This window comes from Condylura cristata, unplaced genomic scaffold (genome assembly GCF_000260355.1).
Source record: "Condylura cristata isolate star-nosed mole 26May11 unplaced genomic scaffold, ConCri1.0 scaffold00005, whole genome shotgun sequence".
In the NCBI taxonomy this organism is placed as follows: Eukaryota; Metazoa; Chordata; class Mammalia; order Eulipotyphla; family Talpidae; genus Condylura; species Condylura cristata.
The window spans coordinates 8,282,124-8,295,914 of record NW_004567106.1 but is presented as its reverse complement, the minus strand read 5'-3'; the positions used below and the strand labels follow the sequence as shown (position 1 = coordinate 8,295,914).

General features: G+C 36.0%; 1 protein-coding gene across 2 annotated transcripts in view; it reads left to right on the top strand.

Annotated features, from left to right (window-relative positions):
• Positions 1-13,791, top strand: part of MTERF1 (mitochondrial transcription termination factor 1) — a 198,650-nt gene that overhangs the window by 12,809 nt on the left and 172,050 nt on the right. The window contains exon 4 of one of the 2 annotated variants that reach the window (XR_001145097.1): positions 2,767-3,224. The exons of the other annotated variant lie outside the window; for it this stretch is intronic. The gene's annotated coding sequence lies outside the window, so the exon portion shown is untranslated. Of the gene's footprint in view, positions 1-2,766; positions 3,225-13,791 lie in introns of those variants that run through there. 2 annotated transcript variants of the gene reach the window in all.

Here is a 13,791-nt window from a genome sequence, read left to right as displayed (position 1 = left end):
GTTATATATGTCTATATATTTTCATATACATTATATATATAATACATTCTACATACAGTTTTTTCTTTTAGGAAATGCTCATTAATCTGTAGTGACATGTAGATCATTCCTTGTCTGGGATGGGATTGGGGTAAGAGGGGAAAAGTCATGAAGGATGGACTACAAAGGGACATAAAAAAACCTGATTGTAATCTTCATTATGATGTTAGTTTTGTAAGGGTCAAAATTATCAAAGGGTCAAAATTATCCAAAAAAATTATCATTTTTTTTAAAATGTGGAATTTAGTACACTTTAATTATATCTCAGTAAAGCTGAATAATCCAGCCAGTCAGTACTGACTTGAAATGCTGTCTTTATTTGATACTAATTTTTCACATGCAAATGTGTATGTTCCTAGAGCTTCAATTCTATTAACAATGTATTTGACTTTATATTTCTATATTGATACCAGGCATTAAACAGTGTCTCTCTCCAGAAGTCACCTGTAAAAAGCACTGCATTGCTTCATACACCTTGATAAGCTGACTTCAAGTGGAATAGTATTGAGCTCTGAAAGGCACTCAATCCCTACCTTGGCCTCACTTTTAGTCACCTACACTCATGTTTTAAACACTAATATGTTTTCTGTTTCAGAGGGTTTCCTGGCATTTTACTGGGCATGAATTTACCAATAGAACAGCCATGCACTATTTCATACTTGCTAGTCATGAGTGTAGATCATTTTGCTTATAATTTTTCCACAAGAAAATAAGACCTCTAATGAAGTACCATGCCCCATAGAGAAGCAGTATATTTCCTTGCCAATAATCATATTTACTCTATGGGTAGCTGTGCAACACTTTTTCTAGGGAAAGTAGGATGCATGGATGCAAGTTAGAGGTATTTTTGCCTTATAGTTAGGGGCCACTTAAGTAGAACTAAAGTGTCTGTAGCAAAATTAGTGCATTTAGATCAGCATTTTCCTGCTTTGCATATGTGAGTGTATCTTGTAGACCTGCCATCTTCAGAATGCCTACTTTTCTTGAGTGAAGCGATATTCCTGTGATATGATACATGTGGCTGCATTTTATTGATGCACTATTGGGAGAATTAGTGTTTATGATGAAAAGCTTAAAATAATTTAAAGTAGGCCTTCCCTGGTGATGCAGCGGGTTAAAGCACAGCATTAAGAAGCTGAAGCCTCTTCCGCATGAGTTCAATTCCCGCCTGCCCCGGAGGTAACCACATGGTGTGGCAGACCTCTCCTGACCCGCCCCCTGCTCCCCTCAGCAGTGTACTTCGTCGATCTGCCTGTTCTGCTCCCCACTCTGTCTCCGGTGAAGCCTCTCACTGTCCCTGCACCTCTGGCCTCTACTCCAGTTCTGTATGCCCAAATAAATTTTTTTTTTTTTAAAGATTTATTTATTTATTCGTACAGAACTGGGGTACAGGCCAGAGATGCAGAGGACTCACCAGAGACAGAGTGGGGCACAGAACAGGCAGATCTACGAAGTACACAGCTGAGGGGAGCAGTGGGCGGGTCAGGAGAGGTCTGCCACACGATGTGGGTCTCCTCCGGGGCAGGCGTCGAACTCATGCGGAAGTGGCCCAAGCTTTTTTGTGCTGTGCTCTAACCCGCTACGCCACCAGGGAGGGCCGACAAATGAATAAATCTTAAAAAAAAAAAAAAAAATCAGTAGTTTATCTCCCTTGTTACATGCCTTTCCTATAAAAAATAATTAAAAGTATATAAATTACATTATTACCAGTTTAAAGTAATTAACATTTATGAAAATACTAGAATTTTATCCTAACCACTCTTACTTGTGCACAGAACCTCATAAACTGCAGGGGGAACTGTAGATGTTTGTTTCTACAGTTTTTAAAATCAGATAGCTATAAGTCTGATTGATAAATCAAACTAGATAAAGAATCCTATAAATACCAAAAGAGAATTGGCAGGGGATCATTTTATCTGTAGGTTCTGTCAGCCTCAGGCTGGAAGAAAAGGAACTATCTTGTATAACTTTTTTCTCCCATAGTTTAATATCTGTTTGAAAGAATACAAAAGCTGTTTTCATTGAATTGTTATTCATCCCTTTAAACAAATACCATTCTTTGTCTCTGACAGTTCTGAAATGGCATCATTAGGGTACTTTTTGTTTTTTAATCTATTTTGAAACTTGTTTATAACATGATCTTAATACTTAAAATCTTATAAACTGATGTCTTTATACTTATTCAATTGCTACTGCTAGATCCTCTGCTTTTGTTTAATTTTCATTCTTAAAACTGTGTGGTGTTTGTTAGGTATCTGGACACAAGTTCCGCATCAGGTAGTATGATCTTTACATAATTGTTGATCCAGTTACTTTCTTTTTCACTCATTTAGGGCCTTGAGGAGGGGTTTTGTTTGTTTGTTTAAATGTTTGAATGGTGACATCTGAAGGGAGGGAATTAGAATTTGTTGTACGAATAAATGTTGGTCAACATGGATATAAACTATCCTTAGTTTTTCTGTTGTTCAGACGACATTGCAATTAAAAATGCAAGTGCTTTTGGCTCTTCCATGACAACTAACTAGTTAAGTAACCTCACTTAACTATCATTGAGTGAACAACTCCAGACTTAAAGCTGAAAATGTAAGGAAAAACAATAGAATTGGAAATAAAAGTGAAATGCCTTTAGTATCAAGCACCACATGTACAGAGCATGTCTAAAGGTGTAGGAGCTACAACAAACCTCTCCAGTTAAATGATACCTTGTCATGCCTTTATTGTCTGCAGCATTCTTTCATCAAGCTGAATTCTATTTCACTCTCTACCTGACATATGAAGAATTGACAACAAAGTCTGGAACAGAAATATTTTCAGTTGGAAGAGGTCCTGTTCCCCTTCACCACCCACACCCAACTGAAATGAAAACTTAGAAATGTTTTGCTTTGCGCTCCTTGACTTTTCTTCTCTAGAGTCAGTGAGCAGGGGTGTTACTTTGTAGTGGCTTGACCGAGAAGGTCTTTCACAGAACCTGAGTTTACTCTCTTCGCCTTTCATTTGCTAATAAAACATTGCAGTCTGAGTTGCTGCCAAAATGGAGGTTGTTGGGAACCTATGAGATCAATAGTAACTTTGTTTATTGGTTTGTTTATAAAAATAACTTTCCTGATTGTAATATAATTCATAATTACAGAATGTTGTTTAATTTTGTGTACATGCACAAAAATAATGCCTTGGAAAGTATAAATCCTAATAGCACTATTAATGTTTTGATATATAACTTTCTAATCTTTTTTCTTGTACATATATATAATGTGTAAAAAAATAAATTCCACTTTTCCAGCTAAAATAAATTATAAATAACTTATTAACTATGTATTTGTTGAACAACACCTATGCAGTATTGTGTTTGATCTATTTACAGATATTTTATGAGCATTCTTCTACATCATCCACTACATATGTCCTGCTTTAGATAAATCGGTCCAGTGTGGTTAAGGGAATGTGCGATTTGAGAACTATAAGGAAGAGAAATGGCCTTCAGAAGGCCTGGTGTGGTTTTAGTCAGGCCACCATATGGTATTATGTTCAAGGCTTGGTCAGGGAAACCCATCTTGTTTTTATGCAGCATGACAGAGTTTCTGGGCCTGTTATCAAGGACTGATAGGAAGGTAGGAAGAATGGGAAGATATAATTTGAAATTCAACTCCAAATCATATATTAAATTAATATTGTGATAAAAAAGAATGATTGACTTACCATGTCAGTGTGGGCCTATTTAATTACAAAGATATTAGAGTGCTTCTGGATCAAATATTGTAGCTATCCAATTTTCCCAAAGATTTGGAAATTTCTTCTAACACCAATTTTTTTTTAAAGTTTATTTTTACATCATTTTGCATATTTTTTTTCATCTCCATTGTAATCCCCACTGGTTTCCCATCACCAAATCACCCCTGTGCCACCACCATAGTCCCGTGCATTTCCATCCCTCCCACCCCCCCGTTTTTGATCTAACACCAATTTTAATTATGTTTTTCTTTAGGTAATTCCTGGATACCTTAAAAAACAAACAAACAAATAAACAAAAAAAGACTTCTAAACTTTCTATCTCTATCCAATTCCTACTTCAAAATATTCCATACATTAAACCTAAAATAATTTTTTTAATCCAACACTTGGTCTATACTTATAGTTGAGCAGACCTGGCTCTTCCTATCATTTGACTTACAGTGTAGAATAAGAGAGGCAGTTAAATAAATATGTAACTATAAGGAATGTTTGAAGAGGACTTCCCTAGTGGTGCAAATGGTTAAGTCTCAGCACTATGAACTTATAAGCAGTACTGCTGCATGAGTTTGTTCCTTGGCCAGGGAGCTAGTCCACATGGCACATCACACCTGTTTCACCTGCTGCTCCCCTCAGCAGTGTATTTCAGTGGATCTGCCTGCTCTGTTCCCCACTGTCTCTGTTCCCCCCCCCATACCTCTGGCCTGCACCCCAGCTCTTATATATAAAAAACGTTCTGGGATGAAGAGTAAATGACAGCAATCCTTAGATTAACTGAACAAGGAAGATCTCTTTGGGAACGAATATCAATACATTAGCTAAGCCTTGAGGAATGAGAAGAAGATATATAAAGAGGCAGAACATTTCCCACAAAGGGAATGGTGCTGTGGAGGCCTGGTGCGAGTAAGTATGTCTTAGGGGCTGATGCCAAAAGCTGCTGGAGAACAATGAGTGTCTAGGGAGTGGCCTTAAAAGAGGTGGACTTCAAGGTAATTATGTTGCGTGAAATGTGTCAAAAAGTGAAAGACAGAAATAAATGGTTTCACTTATCTGTGGAATATAAATAACTTAGAAACATTTATACACAGAACATAGTAGGAATAAAACCTACTATGGGTAGGGAATGGGGGAGGAGGCAGGTGGGGTATAGGCACAGGCAGTTTGGTAGAATGAAAAAAAAAATTACTTGATTGGTGAAAGGGAGAATTTTAATTTCATAGAAAACTTTCATAAAAAAGTTACTGAAACATCTTTAAAAAAACAGGTGGTAGATATGGGTGGGACTGTGGGGGCTAGAATCATGTCATACACAATGCCTTCAAGTCCATGATAGGAAGCTTGGGTTTTATTTTTTTCCCAAAGAACTTACAAAATTTATTTATTTGCTTTATTATTTTTGCTATCACATAAACATAAATATGTTTTGATTTACCTTCTAGGAACATTAGATTTTTAAAATCAACTTAGCTTTTTAATTGAGATACCATTTAGTACCCCTCCTATCAGGTATCACCACTGTGGGGTTCCTGCCACCAACTTACCCATAGTCCACCACCATAGCCCATTCTGCTTTCTTCCCTCTGTTTTTAACCCTCCCCACCCCTGCTACTTCTAGCTGGGTTTATAATTGGTTTTCAAGGGTTATTTTTTAAGTTTGCCTTTTTAAAATATGGCTTCTCTATATTCCATGTATTAGTGACACCATGCAGTATTTATTATCTTTCTCCTGACTTATTTCACTTAGCATTATCCCTTTGAAATCCATCCATGTTGTTGCAAATAGCATGAGTTTATTTATTTATTTATTTATTTAGATTGCTGAATAACATTCCAGTGTGTGTGTGTACCACATCTTGATCCACTCACTCATCTGTTTATTTGGCACTAAAGTTGTTTCCATAGCTTGAAAGTTGTACATAGCGCTGCTTTGAATATTTTAGGTGTAGGTTTCTTTTCATATTAGAGTTTTTGTATTTTCTTGGTAGATACCTAGGAGTGGAAATGCTGGGTCATATGGCAGATCCTTTTTTAGACTTTTGAGAAATTTCCACATTGCTTTCCACAGGGACTAAACTAGTTTACATTCCCAGCAACAGTGTAGGAGAGTTTCTTTTTCTCTACTTGTTTGATTTACAGGTTTGAGCTACTAATCATCACTATCTTTACACCTATAGCCGTCCAGTAGTGCACCCTGACTCCATGCATCACTTCTCTACTACAGCCCCTGGTTTTCAATGAAGGCAAATGCCCTTGAATTAACGGTAGCAGAAAGGTTACATGTGGAAGCTACTCCTCCCACTCTTGGTTATATTGACCTAGTATCACTCCATGCACAATTTAATTATCATTTTTCCTACCCCTTTCCACTGTGCTGTCACTCCTGTAGTATATGATAGTTATCTGCATATCTTTCAGAAGTTGTCTTGTTTTACTTGAGACTTGGTTATAAGTACATGGGGGAGGTGAGCCCAGCACCTTTGCTCTGCACCATCTTGCCAGATCTATAAATTATCTTTAATGAAATAAATTAACTTATGATTATTTTAATGAATATAATTTAGTAAATAATTACATAAATATATTTAAAGTATTCTAATGATCATATGCTACATCTTTATACCTTAATCAGTAGCCACTTAGGTTGTTTCCATATCTTGCCTGTTATGAACAAAGCTGTAATGAACATGGCAGTGCAGATATCTCTTAATTTCATTTCCTTTGAATATATATACAAAGGGATATAAGCATTGAGAAGAAGACTGCTAAATTATATGGTAGTTATAGTTTTAAAATTTGAGGAAGCACCATACTATTTTCCATAGTGATTGTATACCATGTTATATTTCCACCAGGAATGTACAAGGGTTCCCTTTTCTCTATATCCTCACCAACATTTGTTTTCTCATGTCTTTTGATAATAGCCATTCTAACAGGTGTGAAGTGGTGTTTAATTTTTGTTTTGATTTGCATTTCCTGATGATTAGTGATGTCAATCATCAATTTTTTTTGACAATTGCCATCATTAGAAAAAATGCGTACTTAGGTTCTCTGTCCATTTCTTTCTTTCTTTTTTTTAAAGTGATTGATTTATTTCTGCAAACAGAACTGGGGTAGAAGCCAGAGGTGCAAGGGCAGTGAGAGGATTCACCGGAGACAGAGTGGGGAACAGAACAGGCAGATAGACGAAGTATACTGCTGAGGGGAGCACCTGATGGGTCAGCAGAGGTCTGCCACACCATGTGGATCACCTCCGGGACTGGGGATTGAATGTACTGAAGCGGCTGCGGCTAGCTTACAGTGTGCTGTGTTCTTACCCATTGAGCCACCAGGAAGGGCCCATTTTGTAATCACATTATTGAATGGTGTGTATATATATATATTTGCTGTTGAGTTGTATGGGTGCCTTATATATTTTGGATATTAACTGCTTGTCAGATATATAATTTAAAAATATTTTCTTTCAATTTTTAGGTGCCCTTTTCATTTTGTTGATGCTTTTGATTGCTGTGTGTAGAAACTTTTTAGTTTTTTGTAGTCCCACTTGGTTATTTTTGCTTTTGCCTTTACTTTCAGTAAAAAGATGATTTTGAAGACAGCCATCAAAGACTCAACTGCCTATATTTTCTTGTAAGAACTTTATGGTTTTGGATCTTACAGTTAAGGTTTTTAATTCACTAAGCTGATATCACTCAAAGAGGAGAATTTTAAGGTAGGAACATAATTTCTAGCAGCAGTAAAATAGAAGTGTTACTTAAAAATTTGAGAATAGTTTTGAGGGATAGAGAAAAGATTCCTGGATTTACACCTAATTCCTTTAGTTTATTGCGGAGACTTTTAGAGATAAGCCTATACTTATAAAATATACATGGTCATATATTCTTGTATTATTTAAACCTACATTGTAACATAAAATACATACTATTGTTTTATCTTGACATTTTATAGTTTAGGAATTACTTTTTTGTTAGTACATAAAGAGGTGCTTCATCATTTTTTTTTTTTAAAGATTTATTTATTTGTGCATACAGAACTGGGGTACAGGTCAGAGGCTCAGGGGCGGTGAGAGGCTTCACCGGAGACAGAGCGGGGAACAGAACAGGCTGATCGACGAAGTACACTGCTGAGGGGAGCAGCGGGCGGGTCAGGAGAGGTCTGCCACACCATGTGGTCACCTCCGGGGCAGGGGGGAATCGAACTCATGCGGAAGCGGCTTTAGATTCTCAGTGCTGTGCTTTAACCCGCTGCGCCACCAGGGAGGGCCGCTTCATCATTTTTAATGACTTTTGTGTGAATGTATCAACATTTCTTAAATTAGTCTTAACTGATGGATACTTAATCTACTAATATTAAAATCATCAAGAATATCTTTATCATTTTCATATGTACAACATCTGTAGGACTTATTTTTATAGGTAGAATGGAAATAAGCACAGAATATGAGGATATTAAAAAAACTAAAGAGTCATGTGACAGTCCCACAGAAAATTCTTACCTAACAATATTAACCACTTGTTTTTACACTGTCTTGTCATCTAATGATTTCCCCATTAATATAATACTCTATCTGCCACTCAGATTAATCTGAACAATAGAGATTAGAACCAAATCTGTTCACTTTCTCATATAATCTCATATATATTGTCAGGATTCTAAGTATCAGTTGAGGCAAACTGTGGTATTGACCTCAATTATCCCCCTCATCATCTGCATTCCACTAGCTGAGCAACTTCCATAAGCCCATCTATTCTACCTTAGGAAACCAGATGACTTTACTGGTCGTTAGAGAAATGCAAATCAAAATCACGGCCACTAGGATGACTAATATTCAAATACCAGAAAGTAGCAAGTGTTGGTAAGGATGCAGAGAAAATTGGAACACATGTGCATCCCACTCTTGGTGGGAATAAAATAACACAACTGTTATGGAAAATAGCTAGATCATTCCTGAAAAATTAAAACTGGAGTTATCACATAATTTTGTAATTTCCACTTCTAGATACATAGCAGGACCTTGAAGAGATAGATATTTATACACCAGTTTTCATAGCAGCACTTATTTCCACTCCATGACCCCAGTTTCTATCTTCACCTCTCATATGTGATTCTCCTATGTCCAAATCCATGGCTCCAAATAATAGTGGCCAGCACTAGCTTATATTTAGGCCGAGGAGGTTCAACTCCTATTGTCCAACATGGAGAGTAGAAGCAATGAAAAGAGTATTACTGGGAGGCTATGTCACCGGCATAAAAGTTGGAACTCTAAATTGATTTTGTGATAGAAACTTTGTGCATATTTCTTTTAATATTATTTAGCACAGGTATATTTTGGTCTTAAGCTTTTCCTAAGAGCCTAACTACTGAGTATAACATTGCTTCTATCTTAAAATGCTTTAAACATCCCACAATAGACTGACAAAAGAGCCTTTGAATGCAATCTGTTTGTAAATTGAATTGGCCTGGATGGTTAAAAAGGCCCACCCTGCTCCTTAGCTTTAATGTCTGCTCTTATACAAAGAAGGCAATGTCTTTTATCATGACAGACAAGCCACACATTCTGAGTTTAAATAAAGATAAAGATTGGCTCCTTGTAGGAGAGCCTGTCTGATTTAAGACAGGCCATTTTTAATGAAATGCAGCACTAAATGGGCTTGTTTAAATGTGGCATTTTGTACAAAGTTCTCTTCTACTATCAGACGATGTGTTTATTTTTATGTGAAAGTAAAAGTTTCAGTCTTCTTTCAGATCAAAAATGGTATTGCTCATTATGATGGGGTGTGAATATCACTAAGTAAAAAAGTAAATCACAAAGGGGTTTTATTTTTTATTGGTTTCTATTTTCAGTGGAGAATAAATTAAGTATATATAATCAAAAGAAAGGTAAAGAAAGGAGGTGGTTGAAAGTTTAGTCATGTTTTATGTAATACTTGTTTTTCTTTTACATGAGCACATTATACCATCCATCAGGACAAATTAATATGTCTTGGGCCTTTAAAAACTGTAAAAAAATAATTTTAATGGCTCCAATAACAGCTCCAGATGAATGCTGGAAAACAGATATTCCAAACTGTCAAATAGCATATGTATTACTTGGCTCTGTTATAACTGCAAGTAAATGCTGCTTTTGTATGAAGTTTCTTTGACTGCCAATGGAAGAACTGTAACACATTTATTGGGAACAAAATTGGAATGGGAATGAGACATGTTACAACAGAATGGTACCTAATTCCTTCTTGCCAGTTGGACTGAATTAAAATAATAAATCATTAGGACAATAAAGGGTTTTGGTTAAAAAAGGAATAATTTAATTAACAAGCTTTACAAAAATGATAGGTTCATATATATCACTTATGATAGGGATTTTATTTAAAAATAAGTTTTTGTATCATGAGGAGTAGATTTACACACATGTAAATGTATGTATTAAATGAAGGAGAAATCAGACAAGTTTCAGAGTTGAATTTAACTGTGTTATAAAAAAAGTATTTACAGCGAAGACCAGTTCCTATTGCTGTTTACTGCAGGTAAGGGGAATTTAGGATGTGAATCTGTGTTTGAAAGGAGTGACTCATGCCATTATTTATTACAGCTAATTGCTAATGTTTGTGAAGAGCACAGTGTGTTGCAAAGTGGGACTAAGTAATCCATGGTGACCTTTTGTGCTATCAAAGCGTTATCAATTAGAAGCTCCTGATTGTAAATTCAGTGAGTACCTTCAAAGAAAGATTGCATTTAACTTCTTATGCAATCCTGGTGGTTATTTTTTGGCTCCTTTTTCTTCAAAACTGAATGCTCTCTAGGGTACTGCTTCCAAATCCACAAAATGTTTTCAAACTTCAAGGAGTGCTGTGGTATTTAATAATAGCAGGAATTTCAGAAAAATAGTGGTTATATTTCCCTGATTAATGCCTTTCTTCTTGATGCCTCTCACTGGCTCACTAGCTTCCTGGTGACTTTATTTTTCCTATCTATTTCATTTTGTTGATGATGGCCCTTTAAGACATTTCAAAACTTTGTTGGATGTTTCATGATTGTAAATTAAGCTCTTGTTTTATTATATTTTTATTGTGAATCCATCTTATAATATTTGTTCTTTCTCATTTACTCATCTCCAGATAGGATGTTTGAGTTCTTACTCTCTATGTTGCTGCTGCTTCTGACATGGGTTCATGCCCCAATCTTGAAATTTTTTGCTCTTATGTTTTTAGTGACCTTGCATTTTCCTGTATCTTTTTTGTTCATTTTATCCTTTTTCATTAAGAAAAAAAAAAAAACCTGAATTTTAAAAATACTTTCTAATGAAACTGCTACCTAAGGCCAACCTCTCTGATTTTTCCTTCCTTCCTTCCAGCAAGGAAGCTTTTTGACTCTTAAGTCAAAACATTTAAAATCAAGTCCTGTGTTCATATTTCAAGATTGTAAATTGTTACCAGAACTACTCCCTTAAATCTCCTTGACAGTTTTTGTCTAGAGATCACTGCTACTGAGTACTCATGTTAATGCTAAGTAGTTGTTTTCCTTTCCCCCTGTGCCTGCAATTATGGACTAATCTATCAGAACCACACTTCTGGTTTAGTTGCTATTTATTTGTCTAATTTTTCTGTTTCAACAGATTTTTCCACATCAAACCCCTGTACTGTTAAATGGTCAGCTTGAGGATTGAAAGCCCTTGCTTCTCATTAGAATACTAATTTGTAGCCAAGAAGAAGGGATGTAAAAATAATAGAACTACATGATACAACACATGGCAGTCTAACAGGCTATCCGTATGGCAGGTAATTTGGCTGGTTTGTAGTATAGACTTTGTTGTAGTTCCATATTTTTACTAATTATAATTAATTTATTAAATATTATGGAATGCCTTATATGGCAGGTGTTGCATGCATTACATGTGAGGCAGAGGACATAAAATAGTAAGAAACTTGTAGTATCTCCTCATTGAGCTTACACTGTAGTAGGAAAACTAGACAATTACTACAACTGTTAAATAAAGTATGGCATAAAAGAAAGTTAGATAAATTATGCCCCATAAAGTTGAAATATTTTGCTTTTCAAAAGCATTCTTAAGAAAATAAAAAGGTTGCACTGTGGGAAAATATTTTTAAAACATATTTAATAAATTACTTGTACTGGAACTATATAGTCAACTTTATAGCTATTAATGAAAAGTCAAAGAATCTTACAGAAGTGGCTAAAGATTTGAACAGATACTTCACTAAAGAAGATATATGAATGGTAAAAGGGTATAAGAAAAAGCATTAAACATCATTAGTCATTAGAAAGATGCAAATCAAAACCAGGTAATACCACTGTACTTCCCCTTGACTAAATAAAATTAAAATGACTGATTATAGCAAGTGTTGACAAGAAGGTAGAACAAAGAACTCTCCTATATTGATAGGAATGTAAAATGAAAAATCACATTAGAAAGTAATTTGGCAGTTTCTTATAAAGCTGAACACATATTTAATATATGATCCAGCAATCTACTTGGAGGTCTTTGCCTAGAAAAAAAGGAAAATATATGTCTAAAGACTTGAAAGCAAAAAATATCCATAGCCATTTTAGTTGTAATATTCCAAGTGAAAGTAAGCCCTTTGGAAAAAAAGGTTTTATAAACACACTGATACATCCATACAATGGAGTGCTCCACAACAGAAACAAAGAAATGAACTGCTGTTATATGCAGCAGCCAGTACAAAATTTGAAGGTTTTAAAATACATTATAGGGTACTGTGTTGTGACTTTAGATTTATAAGAATGTTTTTGACTGCTGTGTGGAGAGTAAGTTGGTTGGAAAAATTTTCATTAAGAGGGCATCAGCTAATAGTGCATAAATTAAGGATTTATTACAGGTGACGATAGGGGTGGTAGAAAGATGTGGGTGGATTTTAGAAACATGAAATACAATTTCTTGTGGGAGTTGAAAAAAGATGGGCCAAAATATCTTGTAGTTTTCTATACTGGGTCACAGAGTGTATGGTGGTACCATTCACAGAGAAAGAATAAAGGAGTAAAAAAATGGTGGGGGAAAGGAGACGTTAGTTTTGTACATGTTAGTTTTGAGGTGAATAAAAGGCACTTATATTGTGTTTAGAGACAGTTGTATATATAAGCCTATTGTTTAGAAAGAAGGTCTAGGCTACAGAAAAAGAGTTAGTCCTTAGCATTGTAGGTGATAACTGAAACCATGAAATTGATGACTTAGGAGATAGATGAGTAGGGTAAGGAAAGAAACCTATAGCAGAACCCTAAGAAATTCCATTGCTTAGGAGAAAGGTAGGAGGAAAATTAAGGGACCATTTTATGGAGTCACTAGAAGGAGTGACTCCAACAATTTCAAATGGAATTGCTTTGTTGAAAAATATGATGAATTTCAATATTTTAAATTAGTATGTTTCAGGAGTTTTTGAGAGGTGCTCTTATAGTAAAAGTTGAATTACTGTTACAAGCCATTGGAAATAAAAAAGTTAATGCTTTGGGCCCTCTCTGGTGGCTCAGCGGCTTAAAGCACAGCACTAAGAAGCTAAAGCCACTTCAGCATGAGTTCGATCCCCATCCCGGAGGTGATCCACATGGCACAGAAGACCTCTCCTGACTGCCTGCTGCTCCCCTCAGCAGTGTACTTCGTTGATCTACCTGTTCTGTTCCCCACTCTGTCTCTGGTGAAGCCTCTCACTGCCCCTGCACCTCTGGCCTGTACCCCAGCTCTTTATGCATAAATAAATAAATCTTAAAAAAGAAAAAGTTAATGGTTTGATGACTTAGAAAAGGCAGTGAGTTTCCTACATGGATGGAAGAACTCATAATTTCCTATGCTTTTATTTTGTTCTAACCCTCTTTGGACTTTTTAAAAAAGGACTTTTAGAGGCCCTCCCTGGTGGCGCAGCGGGTTAAAGCACAGCACTGAGAATCTAAAGCCGCTTCCGCACGGGTTCGATTACCGCCTGCCCCGGAGGTGACCACATGGCGTGGCAGACCTCTCCTGACCCGCCCGCTGCTCCCCTCAGCAGTGTACTTCGTCAATCT